We start from the raw sequence: 17,953 nt of genomic DNA on the forward strand, positions 1-17,953 counted from the left end.
GACAGAGCTGGGAACAGTGGAGGGAATCAGAAAGAAAAGATGGAGGGAGAGAAAATATAACAAGAGTCTCTCCAGAGCTGTTTCCTTCTGATTCTGTTACCAAAGAAAATTATTAAAAGAAATAATGATATTTCCATGGTGTCTGCTCCCCAGTTCCACTACGGATACAAATTAAGCTTAACAATTTGTCGATTCTTTTTTTTAAGCTCAGGTAATGTCATTCCAATATTTACTGGGCTGCACGCCAACTCCTGGGTTTCATATTGGTTCAAATCTAGACTCTCCCTCTTCATCCCTCTTTGTTGTTTTCTCTTAATTTGTTTCCTTTCTTTTACTTGGAGAGCCAAAAATCCGGCCAGCTCAGTGGCACAGCACCTCAGGAGCAGGGCTGAAGGGCATCTCAGCAGAAGGATCTGCCTGTCTGTGTCTCCCTGCAGGAAGAAATGGTCCTTAGAGTTCATTTTCATCTTTCACTCTGCTGGGATAAAACCAAAACCGCTTGAAAGCCCCGAAAAGCTGCCGGGGCATTATCTGTGCTTCAGTACTGCCACAGCCCACCCTGCCAAACCTTCCTCCTACACCGACCTGATGGAGATGGAGGTGGCTGCAGTTTGCTCTTGTCCACAGCCGGGCTTCTTGCCCCTCTGGGATCAGACACAGTGAGCTGGGATGCAGGCAGAGAGGCAGCTTCAGCACTAGAAAGGCAAATTTCCATGCAAAAAAAACAGTGTTGCATTGTAAAAGCACTGAAAATATTTGGAAAGTGGAGAACATGAGTGTGGGGAAGTCATTGAAAAGAATTACCATGAGCAATTCCGGCTGTGACCCCACCTCTGCTCTGTCAGTGCCCAGCTTTGGAGCGCCCGCTGGTCTCTGCACATCCATGGAGCCCCTGACAAGCAGGACTTCCTCCTGGTTTCCTTTAGTTTCCTGGGTTGAATGAAAATTATTTGCTCCTTATGGGAAAACACAGCCCCTACCCAAACAACTGCAGCATTACAGGGCGCCACGCGAAAGCTGCTCTGACATAAATCTTGTGCTTCCCCACCTCCCTCCGAACTGGTGAGGCTGCGCAGAGCTCTCGCAGTGGACTTTGCAGAGGGCCATGAGGATAGATTTATTTTGGAATATTTCCACTTGTCATCACAATTAATCACCAGAACCCAAGGAAAAGGAGCGCAGTTTATGAAAACTGAAAATGAAAAAAGCAGGGAATGTGACTGCAGGAACCTGACAAACAGGACAGCAAGACAGGGAGACGGCTTAGAATAATCCATTTTCATGCCAACTCCAGTAAAAAGAAAAGAGAAAGACCGAGCAGCATCCTTCCCCATGACAACCTCCAGAGCATAATTGTGGCCCTCATCTGAAACCATGCAGCAGCTCTTCAGAACATTTTCAAAAGACAAGGCACCGTATTTTTTAAGCTCTGTCTCAAGCACGATACTCCGGAGAGTCCCTCTACTGTGAAAAATAAATGCTCCTCTACAAAGAACTAAATCCACACTTCTCAAAAACAGCCTCAGATCTGGACATGAACTTCAGAAAACACAGATTAATGTTGGCTAAAGTTTTGCACTAAGGACACTGGCAAGACAGACTCTGTCGTGTGTCCCCACCTGTTCTCCCCATTTCCTTGAGAGGACTTCCAGCCCCTTCACCATCTGCCATGAGAATTACCAGGCTCCTCTGGAAGGCATATCTGCAATGTTGGCATCATTAATGCAGAAGATAAGGAGGAAGTCTGTTTTCTAACTCAGTAGCTGAGACATGGACTCCAGAATGAGACACCCTGTAATAGCTGCACCCATGAAGCATTTACAAATAACAGCCTGCCACGGGAGAAGGATGCCCACTTCCAGCATCTGGGCAAGGAAAGGAGTCAGAAGCAAGCTCGGGTTTCCCCTGAAGCGCCCTAACCTCCGAGTTACCTGGGTGGAGGGCAGTGAGGGGGAAGAGGAAGAGGAGGGCTCCTGCCTGGCAGCCTTCTGATTCTCACCTTTGGCTCCATGTAGTGTCAGATGCTTGCAGAACAGATGGTTGAGTCAAATAGGAAATTGGTCAGTGTTTCACTGTGGCGAGAAGAAACGTATTTTTTGTTGATCCAAACCAATTTATTATTTTTTTTTGCATCTTGGCAGCTGAGCTGCAAAGAAAAAAACACACAAATTTCAGCTCTGCTTTGGTTTTGTTAGGTTATAAGCTCCTAAAACACCCGAAGATGGGCATTTGGGGAAGGCTACGAGGGTTCTGGCCTGTGCCCCCCTGCAGGGTGGAGGCAGGTGGACGCGGAGGGTCCCGCCACGGGCAGCCCGGGTGTCCCAGAGCCCCGTGGCTCTCGCCCAGCTGCCCTCCAAAGACCTGCAGGCCCACCTAGAAGCAGACCATCGGTTTCTCCCCAAACCTTCAGTGTCCTCTCATGGGCTCCACCCACTGAGCGCATGCATGGCCAGACCCTAAATACCTTTAAGTGATTTGTGGGTGTTAATCCAAGAACCATGAAAGCACGCCAGCATGCTGTTGGGGGAGCAGGTTTGCTTGGAAAGATGGAGTGAGCTTTTAAAGTCTTCGTACTCACAAGGTTTTCTTCATCAGTGACCAACCTGGATGAGTCTTCACACACAGCATCACTGCTTCCCTGCTTCCCACTACACAGCACAGCAAGCCAGAGCCCCTACAGAGGGAAACAGCACCATCACGGCCACGAAGAGGAGCAATTCCTTACTCCTACCCCATACCCAGGCACTCAAAGTTCATTAGCAGGAGCAGGAAGGGCACATAATCAAACATGATTAAGGTACACTAGAGACAGGATATCCAGTGTTGGTGTGTCCCTTAGCGGGCTGTTCTAGTGGGTGGCGGGGGACACGTGGGCATGCAGAACAGGGAGAACCACGAGAAATGAGCCAACAATACAGAGCAGGCTGACAATGTCCACCCAAACTACCTCACTGACCAGGAACTTGCCAGGCTTCTGGACTAGCAGGAACTATGAGAGTTAACAGCAAGCTTTCGTCACAAGTTCTGTTAGTAATTCACAATCCAAAACACACACTTAGGGTTCATGAGACGAATTACTCTCCATGAATAGTTCATTGTCTCTGTGCAAGACACAATGTTCTCTGAATACACTGCTCTCTGTGAGGCTCCCACGGGGCATATGTCTCAGAGGCTGTTGTCTCTCAGAGGCTGTAAGTGGACATAGCAAAATCCTCTTTGGTATTGCCAAGCGAGGAAGCCCTCAGCTGGAATCTGCAAAGGGAAGAAGCTCCTTTCTCCAAAAGCTGAAATTCCACTTTTGCTTAATAATTAAACCCCCAGATAACAGCTTTTATGCGTGAGCTGAACCACTAAATTACAGGGTGGATCTACAGCCTTTTTACACTGAGTGGAGTTTGCTCATGTGGAAATCTCCTGGTGCATCATCCTGTGGACACATTAACGATGTAAAGAAGGTGAGCAGGTTTTATGGTATTGATTAAAAATATTCCTCTTCCAAACTACAAAAGAATTTATGTTTTGGTTTTATTTTTTTAATCCACTTGGCACAAATTCCCCATCGTTTGAGTTGTGCAGTGTTGACGTACATTACTTTTTTCAGACTCACTCTATTGAAAGTGGAATGACTTCACAGAAGCCTTGAGCGAAGTCTGCAGGGCTGGGAGCAGGGGCCAGCGAAGGCCCCAGGACCCCCCTGTCTGTCTTCTCCAGGGCCTTGGCCTGGGCCTCAGCCACCGGGCATACATTGGCCAAGGATGTGCAATGACACCACCCCGCCAACTGCACCCAAGCTCCCCTACAGACCCTTCTGCTATAGGAAGTTAAAGCAATGGGCCTGAAATGTTGGATTCTCTCTTGTTCAACACTAATTCAAACACCAGTAGTTGTACAACACAGCCAAAAACTGGCCTGTCAGATTGTCTCAGGAAACCCAGCAGCTTTTGATAAAACATCTTTCCCATTGCTTGTGCAGGCCAGCAGAAGGCTGCCCACAAGCGGCTCCTCCTGGATCCCAATCAGAGAACTCTTTGTTAGATTTAAATTATTTAAAAGACATGAGCCAAACCTTCCTAGCTGTTCACACACCAAATCCTAAGTATCTTTTGTTGTTGAAAAAAAATGCAGTAAGACTAATGAAATTGTAATGTATGTATTAATTAATGTACATATTTTCTCAGTAAATTTTGCACAGCTATAAATGGCCAAATAAATAATGAATGCTATAGAATAATTTATATGAGCTCTTTTTCTTACTTTGCATGTTCTAATTACTGGTATGAACATACTCCAATGAATTATTGAAAATCACAGAATAAATAATATTTAAATTAATTTGTCACCCATAAGTACACGAAAAGACATGTTCAAATATATATTTAATTCTATGAGCATATTGCATTGTAATACTTGCCCAATAAATGGAAGCAGGAGAGGGAACGTTTCTCCTGGCCAACTTTATTAGGGGCTCCAGCTCTGGGTTTCATTTTTGGCTTCCAGTGCGGAAATTCGGCATCTAGATGCTTTTCACTAATGGACCTTTGGAGGGAGAGCAGATTCCGTCATGAAGCACCATGGATGAAACCAACACCAGTCTTAAAGCATTGTAAGCAGCACCTCACACTTGCAGAGTGTGTTGCAGCTGGGAATTTCGTGGTCACTTGCAGATAATTAGTCAAGCTTTAGAATTTCCCTGTGAGGCTGCATATTGTCATCGCCCTTTCACACGCCAAATGAAAGGATGGGAATGTTCTGAGCCTCTGAATGCAATTGTTGCACAACGTGAACAGTTTTTGCAGCTGCGACCAGAGGTCAGAAGCAACTGAGGGACATGCCCAGTAATTAATGATGCTGGTTGTTAGTATGCTTGACTGCTTGTTTCTCGTGAGTATGCAGAGTAACCATGTGCATCTTGTCAAAAACTGTGCTCTAGAGGGTGGATTTCTAAGAGGTACTGCTGTGGTCTTCTGAAGAACTGCCTAGGGTGATCTGCCCAGCAAGCTATTCACAAGCAGTTGCAACCATTTGGTAGCAGCGTGTGCCCAAAGGCCTACATCACGAGGTACCGGGAGTGTTCCTGAGCTGATGGATGCAGCCACTCCCCCCACCCCAGCAGGCACACTCCAGCCGAAACTGTGTTGCTTACCTATTAGTTATCCACTTACTCCGTAGCATGATGAGTGATCCATCAAACCCACTGCCTTCCCCTCGCTCAGCACACCCATGGTTAACAAGATTGATGAACTGCAGTTCATCCCCGAACGCTGCATTAATCACCAAGAGGATTCATCCTAGGCCGTGACGTTCACAGTGACTTTGGCTTCATCACGATTCAGCCAGAAGATGTCCCACCAGAGTGCAAGGAAGGGTCACTTCACCATGGGCAGAACCAGCAGAACCAGCTACAACTCCTCCTGCTTCAAGCAGAGCATCCAAGCTGGGCATGGGCTGTGTCCAGGTGGCCGCTGGCAAGAGCACAGCTCTCAAGAGCGTGGATTTTCATATCTGATTAGTGTTTAAGTCAGACTTTAGGGTTGGAAAACCTAAATTCAAGTCCTTACCTTGTGCCCTTTTTATTCCAGACTCCTATCATTTTTTCCACAAAATGGTATTTTTATTTTTTTATTTTTTTAAAAAAGTGTTTCTATGGAAAGTGTTAATGAATCTCAAGTCTCTTTAACCACCTGTACAAATGGCACATACTAAATACTTGATAGAAGAGTAGCAGAGTGGAGAACTCCATCTGACACAGACACAAAAAGTATCCCTAGGACATCTCAGTTTGCAGATAAAGCTGTGAAAACAAGTTGCAAATTTCAAATACACTGAAGGCAAAATTCACCCAGAAAAAGGTGTGTGGGGGCGGTAGAAATAAATGCAAGGACGACTACAAGAAAGTGAGCCCAGGGAGAGGAGCTTTGTTCAGGCCCAGATTGAAAATATAGTCAAATAAGAGAAGGCACCATCCTTGGTGGGCTTTCCTCCTGCACCTGGGCTAATCAAGTGACTGATTATTTGCTGAATATTTAACTATCACATCCAATATGAACTTTGCTTTATAAATGATAAATCAAGCAGCTTTTTTAAAGCTATACCTTGTCATAGTCTCTCCTCCAGCACTTTCATGGGCAGGAATAATTATTTAGTGCACGCTGCATGTATAATGAATTTTCAGGCATACTTGTTTGATCTATAGCCTTGGAAATAAAAATCCCATTAGTCTAACAAGCTCACCAATTATTTCCTGAGATCATTGAGCACATTTCAGTGAAGAAAGTTAAATAAAATTGAAAGTGAATGGAGAGCAGGGCAATATGTTGTTTTACAGAGTAAAACATTTTAAAATAGCATTTCACATCATGTTTGGGGGGCTAGAAAGAGCAGAGAATTTACGTCTGCATTAGATAGGTGCATGTAGCTTGCCTGCAGCTGCCCAGTGGAGGCTGAGTTAACACTAGGGAAGAAACATTTGTCCGAATTCAGATATTAACACTCAGATGTCTCTGTCCAAGCTAGTTACCTAGACTCCCCTTGGAAGGTTTTATGTTGAAATATATGCACTTTTGAGTGACAAGCATTCACAACCATTTCAGATACAGAAATCTGAAGACAGATTTTTTCTCAGATTTAGAAAGCCAGCGAGACAAACCGCAGAAGAGACATAAAACTGGATGATGCCGATTTCCACTTGGTGTCCAACCTCACCCAGTCACCCTGGGCTTCTAGAGGCTATGGAGGCATCCCCCAAGAGCCACCCAGCTATCTTTAGATTCCAATCTCCAAATTACATCAGCTGCCCTCTGTGGGTGGCTGCTTCTCACAGTTGCCTTGGCCAAACATCCAAAAAAAATCAGTTCCGATGAGATGCATCAACTTCAGAGGGCTGGCAGTGGGGAGCCAAGTCCACCACTCCTTCCCACGACACTCACGACGATCAGGGTGAGGAGGGAGCACCAGGCTCCATCTGCAAATAAGGAGTCGTGGCACAGCTTGATTAATTCTCGCTTGCTCTTCAGGGCTATTGGGAGCAGCTTTTTAGGTGATTACAGAGGGGACTGCAGCAGCAGCAAAGGAAGAGAGCGATTAGAGAAAATGCTTTAACAAACACACACACGGCATCAGCATTTCTGACTTCCAAGCACTTCCCTTTGCACCCAAGAAGGTGGCCTTTAACTGCTGGAACATCCACGGAAAAACAAAACCAGAAGAAACAGGCCCTGAAAACAGAAAGGTTCTGCCCTAGGAGAGGGTCAGCAGAAAAGGGGGCCTTAGAAGGGATTATTTACCTTGAGCTGGTGGGATCACCGTCGCTCTGGCGGATTATGAACTTCCACATGGAGCGAGGGGATGTGCTCCGAGAGCTACTTGCACAGCTCCCCGCTGGCACCAGAGCCATCACCGCCCTCACCTCCTGGGTGCGGGCCCGGCCCCAGGGAGGAGCAGGGCTGCAGGGAGCCGGCCCCCACCACAGCTCCCCCCTGCTTCCCTCTGCTTGTACCCCACCGCACCCTGCGCTCTGCCGCCCTCCTGCAGGCACCCTTCTGCTCGCTTCTCGCCCTGTGCCTCCAAGCAGGTCACTGCTGGTTTTCTCTTCTTCTTGGCAGCCGAGTCTTCTCTGGGAGCCTGGGAGAGGCCATCTGCCTTCCCGCAGCCCTGGCATGCGGTGCCCAGCAGGAGTAGAAATGGGAAGGTGCAAAGCAAGGTCGGCACAAGCAGTCTCTTCAGAGGCTGATGAAGCCCCTGCTCTCGTTTTGTCATTTTTCTCCCCCCTTAACTGACCCTTCTGGTGAATTGATACAAATGACCATGGAGCCACATGCTCGGCCAGATCAGGTTACTCCTATTAAAGCTCAAAAAAAGAGCATTTGTTCCCTCTTCATCTCTAGAAGACGCACAACTGAAGGTAGAACATGGGGGAAGAAAAAACAGCAGGGAATGATAAAAGAAAAGACACAAATGCAATAACGAAGCCATGAAAACCAAGTCTTAACTTGTCACATTCAAGTATTGTCCAGATAACTCTGGAAATACTTCGCTCACTGAATATTTTAAACATATCTAACAGTGCCTGAGCTCTGTAGTCCCATCCAAACAGGACCATGAGCCACTTTGGGATAACTTCTAAGGTTTTTCAAGTACTCAGACGCAGCACATTAATTAAGGGTTGGAACAGATGGGCATGTATGGATCACATCTGAGCTCGTTTTGGAAGGAGTGCCCTCCACTCTTCCCAGGAGCTGCTAATTACCACCCATCAGCAGGAGATCACAGCTCCAGCACTGAAACACGTGCACCGTGTGGGCTCCCAGGGCAGCTTAATACAGACAAGCTGTTTAAGTTGCCACACCTTTCCCAAAATGTGTGCATTTGCACCTTGCACTTAGCCATCTGTTTTTCTCTAGAGTGATGTCCAGGTACCCACAGGAAGATAAAATCCACGGCAAAGCTGTCACCACACTCCTGCATGGGAGCAGGCTCAGCCCCTGTGCAGGCAAGCCCTGGGGCTGGCCACTGTGCCCAACCACTCCTCCCCAGGTCTGCTCTAGCTCCTGTTGTTGGGATGCCCCCTCCTTAGTACGTGTCAGGCTCATGCCCCTTGCTCCACATCCATGACCTCTACATAGAACAGCAAGTGGAAAAGTTGGTCACAAGGATCTTTCCTTGCTATTACTAGAAGGAGGAGAAGCAAGAAAAAAAACAGTTTCCCCAAGCACATCAGAAATGCCAGACTGAGGAATCCTGAGAAGTGGGGGAGCTCCCCATTTGAGGCTTGGGACACCCTTGTTCCCCGTGATTGCTCCCAGAACCCATTGATCTTTGAAAAGGAGACTGAAATAGGCTTCATTTTGAGCAAAAACTCACAGCCTCTACAGCACTGTCCTTTCAAGAATCAGTTCTTGGACTGGATGAGGGCCCCTGCACACCCAGGAGAGCAGCAGGTGCCCCAGGTGCCAAGTCAAAGGCAAATAGAAAGCAAGGGGAAAACACCCCCTTCAGCACTCCCCTGCAGAGCACAGCCCCTCTGCTTTCCCTTCCCATCCCAAGCAGGTGCACAAGACAAACGATTCCTGCTGAAATACATTTCTGAGCTCAAAAAGGCTCATGAAGATGGATGTGTCCCCTGGACCAGAGAGCTGGCAGGAAGGTGGAAAAAGGAAAAATTAAAATGATTCCACAAATCAAACTCCAAGGTGTTGTTTAGGCATGAAGGTCCCCTGCTCACTGCCGTATTTGCTTTCTTCAGCTCACGCACAGATTTCAGCAGCTGAGTGTGCATGCACTGAGTGTGTGCCCTGCCCGTGACACAACCGCCAAGCCCATGGGGGCACCCGGCAGGAATGGGAGCTGTGGGCTCACCTGCTCAGCACCAGGGAGCAGGTCCTTGTGTCCTCTCTCTGACCAGAGAGAGGTGCCGGGCACAGCACCCTCCAGCTAAGGTTGCACCTCTGCTTTTTGCATATTTTTCCAGCTATTCACTATTTAAAGGAGAAACTTTCTACTTTTGCCTGTCTGCCTGAACTTTTTTCGAGAAGGAAAAGGGTTTGAAGAACATTTTGTCTTGTCATTTCTTTGAGTTATGGGACAGCAATTGAAAAACACTTTTCCCAGCAGTTTAAAGAGAAAATAACCACAGATACATTTTTCAGAACTGGAATAAAGCAAAAAAAGCGTAAGTTTGAAACTTGAAACTGGTTCAGTCACCAGGCTACGGAACAACATAACGTCTGTAAATCAGGTGAACAAGAGAAAGGTCAATTCTGAGCAGGAGCAGCAGATACGTCCTGTGTCTGTCCGTTCAGACAGCTTCTGTGTGATGGTTTTCTTCACATCTCTTTGTAGGGCAGCCAAATGAAGTCTTTTCCCCCTCCCTCCTCTCGTATCTCTGGAAACCCTTCCTGCATCCCTGCTTGTGTATTTTGAACAGGATACTGCTCGGAAACCACAAAGCCCCAAGCATGTCAAACACCAACCCTTCAGTCAGACAAGTCTTTCCTCTGCTAATCTCGGGCCTGTTTTAAAAGATGTTGGAGCCAAAAAATGAAACTACCAGTCAGAGGTGTGGCAGAGCTCGCCACACCTCACCCCTGCAGGCCTGATGCCCCAGCTTTGGTGGCCCCTTTCTCATGGAGTCCCACCAGCTCCAGGAGCTAAAAGGTTAAACAGGCTCATTTCCCACTCAAAAGCCACCTGAGCCAGCAGCATCCTGCCCTTGGAAGACACAACAGCAAGTGCAAACCTCCCTTGCCAAGCTGTGGCTGCCCTCTGGGCCAGCCTGCTGGCATGGCTTCGTCGGGGGCAAATGCAGCAGGAAGAGGCAGCGAGGTGGGAGCTGGGAAAGGAGGACCATGGCCTCTGACCTCTGGCTTATGTAAGATGATGAAAAAGCTGACAAGATAACCACTAATCCCCATCATTTCCGTTGTCCTTGGACTCCAGTGCACCAGTTGCCTTTGAGGAATTGCACCTTCCAAGAGCACACATGTCCATTAGCTCCAGCCATGACCCGGCCAAAGGACACAACTCACCAGCCATCCACCCCAGCACATGCTTTCTGGCAAGAAGTAGCCCAAGGAAACCTCAGACTGATCAGAGGAAGTTAAGGAGCTTGGGATGAGCTATCAAGGCAGGACAGTATGGCATGGAGCCACTCTGAGCATCGCTGCTTGGAGGGCATCTGGACTACGTGAGATGAGGTCTGTGTTGGTACAGTCTCCAGTATCAGCAAGAACTTTGTCACTGGTTTCAATAAAACAGATTCAGCCCTTAACCCACCTCTAATATGTCTGTTTCTTATAGCCAGATGAATAATGAACAGATATAAATTACAAAGAATTTGTCTGATGATGGCAAGGAGAGAAAAAGATGAATAATTTATTTGATGGATATTATTCATCCATCTCTATAGCCAGCCAAGTAATGAAAACATTTGTTCACAAATCACTTTGTTGACGGTTGAAAAGTTTGTAAAATAAATTATTCATAACTATGATTTGACTCCCTAAAAGCCCAAAAAGGATGGCTGACCTTGAAGTGGAGGAAGGTGTATCAGTACTGCACCTGTTCTAGACCTACCTTGTGCCTACCATCTCCGTGGTTACTTTGGACAGTGGGAAATGGGACCTTCATTTTTACAAGACAGCCCCAGAACCGGACAGTAATGTATCATACGGCCATGCTTAGAGGATGAGCCTGAGCCTGTACCCCAGAATGTCCCTCCAAGGACCAGGCACTCTGTCACTTGGCAGCACAGCCAGGACTCTCCAGATCTCCACTCCAGTATTAACACGTCCCACGCACCCCAGTTAGTCTTCTGTCTTTGGACACCATCACTCCCTGCTGCTTCAGCCAGGCTTCCAGCTCATCCCAGCTAAAGGTCAGTAAAACATTGTGTGATGCTTTCTGATGAAGGCAAAAAGATGGCTCTTCCCACGAGCCCAGCTCCAGAGAATGCTGGAGTACCCATTCCTCCGTAAATAACCTGCTGGAAAGGCCTGAAAATAACATTTTATTTTATTTTTTTTCTGTCAGAGGACATACAGCTGCCTTTTCAGATCTTTTCCACAGTTTATACCATTATCAGAGTTCCTTCTTCCATCCTGTCTTGCAATTTTCAGGTTGATGAAATAAGCCAAATGGCTCCATATTCCCTCTAAATAACATGAACTATATTCAAGCAAGGTTATAGCTGCCACAGATGAAAATATGATATTTATGTCCCCCTGAATTCTAGTCACTACTTTATGACCCCAGCTCCTCCAAAGAGGGCCACAAATCTACACAAAATCCCCAAGTGCAGGGTTTTGCATTTGGATCCTCTAAGATACCTAAAATTACATGAAGATGGACTGCTCCCTATTGACCGTCCATATAGAGAGGCACAGAAACACACATTATTCCAACATGACTACTGAATAAATTGCCATCTGCTTTCGAGTAGCAGAAGAGAAAAAATTTCTATGGCCAAACCTCTGGAGCTGGTGAACCACAAAACTTGTCACGGTTCAATTCATCTCACAGAAATATCAAAACCACAGCTGCCCCTCTGAAATAGATACAGACTATTCATCCCCCTTTGGTGAATGAGACCAGGTTGATACTCAGGGTAAGCCAGGTTGCTTATGAGATTTTCAAGTCCTTTTGGGGAACTACAATGAGAACAACTCTGGACATATGGCATTTGCAAGGTATTTTCTCTTCCCAGAAGAGATGGTTATTGCAGAGGATGTGAAAATGAAAATTAAAATAGAAGCTCACGCAGGCTGAACAGATGGCTACCATTTCTTTGCAACAAAGACCCTGAAGTAGACCTACATTTGAGGGGAGAAAAGGGTGGAAGAGAATAGAGCAGTCTGGGATGACTTAAGACACCTGACCTCATGGACCTTCAGGTCCACTCCCCCGCAGAAGCTCAATAGTCACCAAAAGCAGAAGTGTCCACAGGTGAGACACTGCTCTGCACCCACACTAGGGCAGGATTTGCACCACAGGGCCTCAGCCAAACTCACAGCCCAGCCACAGACAACCAGCCATTTGTGCAGCCTAAAAACCCTGCTGGCTTCTGCTTCTCAGCACCCAAAGAGAGACCAGACAGTGGGGGCATCGCCAGCGCCACCTCCACTCCGAGGACCATCTTCCTCTTCCTCCTTCCTTGGCCAGGACATTGCCTCCAGGAAAGGGTTCCTCAGCTGACACAATCCCATGAGCGATTTCCATAGTCCACAACTACAGCCACAAAACTATCAAAGTTTCACTCCCCCAAAATAAAAGATAGTTGGGAATTTCTGACACTGAGCCTTGCCTGGGAGCAGAGTCTGGGCTGAGATACAACAGAAGGCCACACAAGCACAGGTGCAGGGGTGCGCTCAGCACGGTGACACATGGGCTCAGACACACAAGCAAGAAGAGCCAGCCAGAGCCTCACTGTGGGGGTCATTTTCCCCATTCTAGAAGCAGTAATCTCTTTTTTTGAGTCTCTTATAAATGGACTTCAGGAAAAAAAAAAATCTTTCCAGTGAGCATGCCTGTCTGAGCACCCAAGGACTACAGAAGAGATGAAAAGCTCCACCACAACCACTCACCTAATTAGTTTTCATCACCATCTCCTTAATAACTGGTCCAGTGCCTCCTGTTGGTTGCCATTGAACCCTCACAGATTCCTGCCAGGCCAGAAATATATGAATTTGAACTACCTGACTCTGTTAGCAAGTTGTTTCTTTGTTTTGTGTTGGTTGGTTTGTTTTTAAAGACAGCTCAGAGGCCAGATAGACCCAGATGAGTCAAACGTCCTCACACCCTCCACTGAGTTTTGCTAAAGTGAGAAAAAGTATCTGCCTTATGGTACCTGCCAAATGGCGTCCTCAGCTCAGGGCCGTTTCGGAGAGTTTCTTTTGCCGGGAACCAGACGAGAGAGCAGGCATCAAATGAGGTCAGGCTAATGTGTCACAGGGGCTTTGCTGGGATGAGCAGGGTGGGCACTGCTGTCCTCACACAGGTCACCCGTGTCAGCTCCTGGTGTCCAGACACCTCCCTGATCAGGGCTGGAGGCAGCAGCAGTCCTGCAGCTCCATCTAGTGCGCTGTGCCTGGGCCATGGCCAGCACCCAGAGCTCATCCCCGTCCCCCAGGTTTCGGGCTCCTAGGACCCTGGGATGCCTTGTGTGTGTCTCACGGCTCTCAAAATCATCACCTTTCCAGCTATCACCACCGCAGAGGACACCACATACCTGCCTCAGGTGCAATCTCCACCTCCACCTCCAGGTACCAGGGCATCGCTTCATGAAGCATGCCTGAAGTCCTCCAAAAGGACTCGTAATTTCAAGGTCTGGTGTCACATCTCCAAAGACTTCCAGCACATTGGAGGTGGAAAATCTGTTCCCCTTTAAAAAATCCCTTGCTGCAGTCAGCAGACAGGGAGCCTGCAACATGGGCGCAACAGGGCTGTGGGCTCCAGCTTGTGTTTTAACCATTAATGCCAAAAAAAAAAAAAAAATGGAATGAAGGAAGAAGTAGGATGAGATGTTCCTCGGGGAAATGAATAAGAAAGTAAGACTTGGTACATGGTAGCACACTTTTACCCACCCCAAACACAGAATCACAGAACGGTTCGGGTGGGAAGGGCCCTTAAGGCCCACCCAGGGCCACCCCCTGCCCCCAGCCCAGGCTGCCCCCAGCCCCCCCCAGCCTGGCCTCGGGCACCCCCAGGGATGGGGCACCCCCAGCTCCTGGGGCAGCCTGGGCAGGGCCTCGCCGCCCTCAGAGGGAAGGATTTCCTCCTCACATCTAAGCTGAGCCTGCCCTCTTCTAGTGTAACGCCATCCCCCCGGCCTGTCCCTACCCCCTGGCAGGGTCCCTCCCCTCTCTCCTGCAGCCCCTCAGGCCCGGGCAGGCGCTGGGAGCTCTCCCGGGGCCTTCTCTGCCCCAGGCCCAGCGCCCCCGGCGCCCTCGGCCTGTCTTTGTAGGAGAGGGGCTCCAGCCCTCTGATCATCCTCGTGGCCTCCTCTGGACTTGCTCCAATAGGACCCTATCCTTCTCCTGTGGGGGTCCCAGAGCTGAACGCAGGGCTCCAGGAGGGGTCTCACGACTCACAAGGTTCCCAAAGCAGACCGCATCCTCCTCTGCTCAGCTCCCTCCTCCAGCCACAAAAGCAGGACTTGAATTGCCTCACCAAGCTGACAAACGCCCTGGTTATTCGTCATCTGCCCTGGTGCCAATCACCACCCAGCTGTGGAGCTCTGGCTTGGGCTCTTCCAGATATAAATACTGATATATAAACCCTTAAATAAATTCATGAATGATTAGCAGAAGTAATTGTTTTCTTTTTTTTCATCATTCATTATAGAAAGCTACAAAATGACTTTCATTTATTAATGGATGAGGCCCCGGTGCTAAACGAAGGTCACAGAGTGACTCGTGTCACGCTGCAGCGCTTTGGATCAATCTTTTATTAAGCATCTCCACAGTGCTTTTGGCTGCCGACTGCTCACTCAGCACGTGCTCGCACGGCTGGCAACTGCTCCTCTTTTAGCCTGGCCCAGAGCAGAGCAAGGGAAAGGGCTGGAGAGAAAAAGGTTGGAAATCTCCTATGCACACCACTTAGAGCAACTCCATGTTCAAAAATAAATCGAAGAGCAAACAAGCTTTGTCCCTGGGATAAAAGCCATGACTTTGCGGCGGGGCTGTGCTGGTCACGAGGCCCATCCCAGGGCATGGACACCCTTGGGTGAGCCCATCAGCCGCTGCTTTAACTCAGCACTGAGCCCCCGGTGCCTTACAACAGCCTCCTAAAACAACTTCTGTACATGCTTTTATTTCGAGCATCTTCCGACTCGAACGCATCCGATTCATCTCCCTGCCATAAATGACCCCTTTATGATGGAGAGCGAGCTGTCGAAGCACAGCAGAATTGTTTTCTCCCTGCTATCATGATCAAGTTGCTTGGTATAAAATGCAGCTTAAAAGTGAATCCATAACGTTCCTGGCAATGCGAGGAAACTGCTATTACTGGGAGTAAAATGTAGCTAGTAACTCTGGGGTTTTTTTCTCCACTGAAACTGTAATTAATGTGGATCCTGTGTACTAAGTGCAGGGAGAAATACAGTCTTCACAGCAGTTAAAATGCATCTCATTAGCACTGAAACCACTGTATCGTCAAAATGCATTATGTTCAGCGAGGAAAAATTGTGTAATTGAATTTCCACCAAAGCACAGTTCATCTGCAGCAAATGGCATTGTGCTCGTCATGGAGCTCATCCTGGCTGCGACTGGAAATGAGGATTAATTAGGAAACCTGTTCATTACAAGCATAGATGTGCTGTGGTCAGACTGGGGGCAGCATGCCCAAATCCCAGCAAGGCAGAGAGGGACCCAGGAACATCTCTTATTTGGGGAAAGCTGGAGGGGCTGCGGGGCGGCTGGTTTGGCCACACCTGTAGGAGCTCGTCCTGCGAGCCGGATGCATTAGTCAATTTTTTTTGTCAGTGCAGTAAATGCTGGCAAAAAACTGCCAACAATTCACATGAAGGTGCCCCTTACCTGCATAAATCCTTCAGTAATAATTAAATGATTTACACAATTGCTCTTTCATTATTCTAGGCTGTATCGCTACAAGTGGCAGTGATTGTATAAATCATGTTGCGTACAGCATCTAACAAGTGTGCCGCCAGAGGTACAAATGCACGAGGTAATAAATTCTCCAAAGCTGAACATGCCAGGCTCTTCACCTCACTAAGAATAACTCATTGATCTGCAGCATTTTAATGGGCAAATTATTATTAATTTAAATAAATAGATTAAAAGCTTCCAAAGACAGGGCACTGCAGGGGAGACACTGGGAGCAGATGGGAGAGTAGCAGAGGGAGGAGCGGTGACGTTTCGGAGCCTGAGCACCTCTGCTTTCACCCCATAGTCCTTCAGCCAGCTCAGAAGAGTGCAGAGCTGATCTAACCCACTGCTTCGCCACAGCATCTTCAGTGAGTCCAGGCACTGGGGCATGAATGGGCAGCAAGAGTGATTAAATGCATTTTATATCACTGTTACGTATCTTCCCATTTTGCTTTGTTTTTCACATTACACCAGAGTCCTGGTATGTCTGTCCTTCCTCTCAGCAGCACGACGGTCACGCTGAGAAAACCAGACAGCAAACTAGAATCCTGCCTGTGGCCCTTGCTTTGGGCCATCCGTGCAGCTTTGGAGCTGCTGGAAGCAATCCATCGCCCTCACCCTTTGCAAAGCCAGGAGCTGCTGTGGGGCCATGTTAAGCAGCCCCTTGGGTGAATTTTGCTGGCTGGAGGTGCAAGGGATTCTGAGCTCCAGTTCCCCGAACCTGCAGGCATGGTCCCCTCCGATGTGGCCAAGCACAAGCCATTACTTCTGTTCTTCAAAGCCCATTGTTCAGCTCTAACGAGAAAATAACTTTAATTAAGGAAATTAAAAATTTATTTCCATTTGAATTTTAAGTAGACCTTAATGGGAAACCACTGCGGGGAGCCCTCCGGCAGCAGTCACGGGGCTGGGTAAGGAAGAGGAGAAGGAGGAGGAGGAGAAGGAGGAGGAAGGCACAGCTGCCTTGCCCTGCCATCTCCACCCCGATGCACAACCCGCAGCTCGTGCCACCCGCCCAGAGGTGGCAGGCTCTCAGCCCTCCCCAGCCCCCAGAACTGCCAGTGGCAGACGGGGACACGGCCACCCCTGTGACAGTGGCACCGACCTGGGGAGGCCCTGCCTGTGGCAGCAGGTGGCCTTCCCACCCCCCCGGGTCCTGATTTCAGTTAGACGTGGAGCGTGCTGAATGCACCGAGGCTGCCTGCCGCTCCCAGGCCGACCTGGCCGGAGGAAGAGATGCATTTCCCAAGGCGAGGGAAAGGTCCCCAGGGTGCTGGTGAGCAGTGCAGCACTGACGTTTGTGGATGCTCCTGCATCTCTTGTCCACTGATGCTCCTCCAGCTGCTGTCTGAAGGCAGTTTGCTCGTTAAGCACTTACCACTCTCCCATGACCTCACACACCGGCTGCTGTCAGGATTTCCCAGCACGTCACTGCCAACCAGCACCCCCCTGCCCCAGCTATGGAAGCCTCCTGCTAATTGCAGGTGGGCAAAACAACCAAAAACAGGGCTTGGAACAACGCTGCCCTTGGTGCTGAGGTGCCACCAACGACCAGGCAGCTCAGCTGAACAACGAGGACAAGGCGAGGTGGCTTCGGGGCAAAAAGAAAACGCTTCTCATCTCATCTCCTTGCGGCTGAGGCAGCCTGGAGGGCAGCGCAATGCAAGGCGATGGTTTAGTGCATCTGGATAATGGTCTTGTTGAAAACACCCACTAATTAGTTAAGTGGTACCCAGTGTTATTAATTCGGCAGCTCTGCCATCAGCAATTTATTTGTAATAATAGTATTCCCTCTGTAACAGCATTAATCAAAATGGATTTATTAAGAAATTAAGAGGGAAGGGACATTACCTCCC

At 48.3% G+C, this 17,953-nt stretch overlaps 1 long non-coding RNA gene across 3 annotated transcripts; it reads right to left on the reverse strand.

The window, feature by feature from the left end:
• Nucleotides 1-80: 80 nt before the first annotated feature.
• Nucleotides 81-5,512, reverse strand: LOC308179138. 3 transcript variants are annotated; one of them, XR_013940189.1, is made up of 7 exons: nucleotides 5,144-5,512; nucleotides 4,412-4,536; nucleotides 2,579-2,674; nucleotides 2,000-2,146; nucleotides 805-930; nucleotides 586-695; nucleotides 81-475 (listed from the first exon to the last, which is right to left on the reverse strand). It is a non-coding gene; the product is annotated as an uncharacterized lncRNA (long non-coding RNA). The 3 variants fall into 3 exon arrangements; XR_013940190.1 differs by having other exon boundaries at nucleotides 81-695; XR_013940191.1 differs by having other exon boundaries at nucleotides 81-695; nucleotides 2,465-2,674.
• Between the last annotated feature and the right edge of the window lie 12,441 nt (nucleotides 5,513-17,953).

Source organism: Anser brachyrhynchus (genome assembly GCF_964034855.1).
Source record: "Anser brachyrhynchus genome assembly, chromosome: 16".
Taxonomy (NCBI): Eukaryota; Metazoa; Chordata; class Aves; order Anseriformes; family Anatidae; genus Anser; species Anser brachyrhynchus.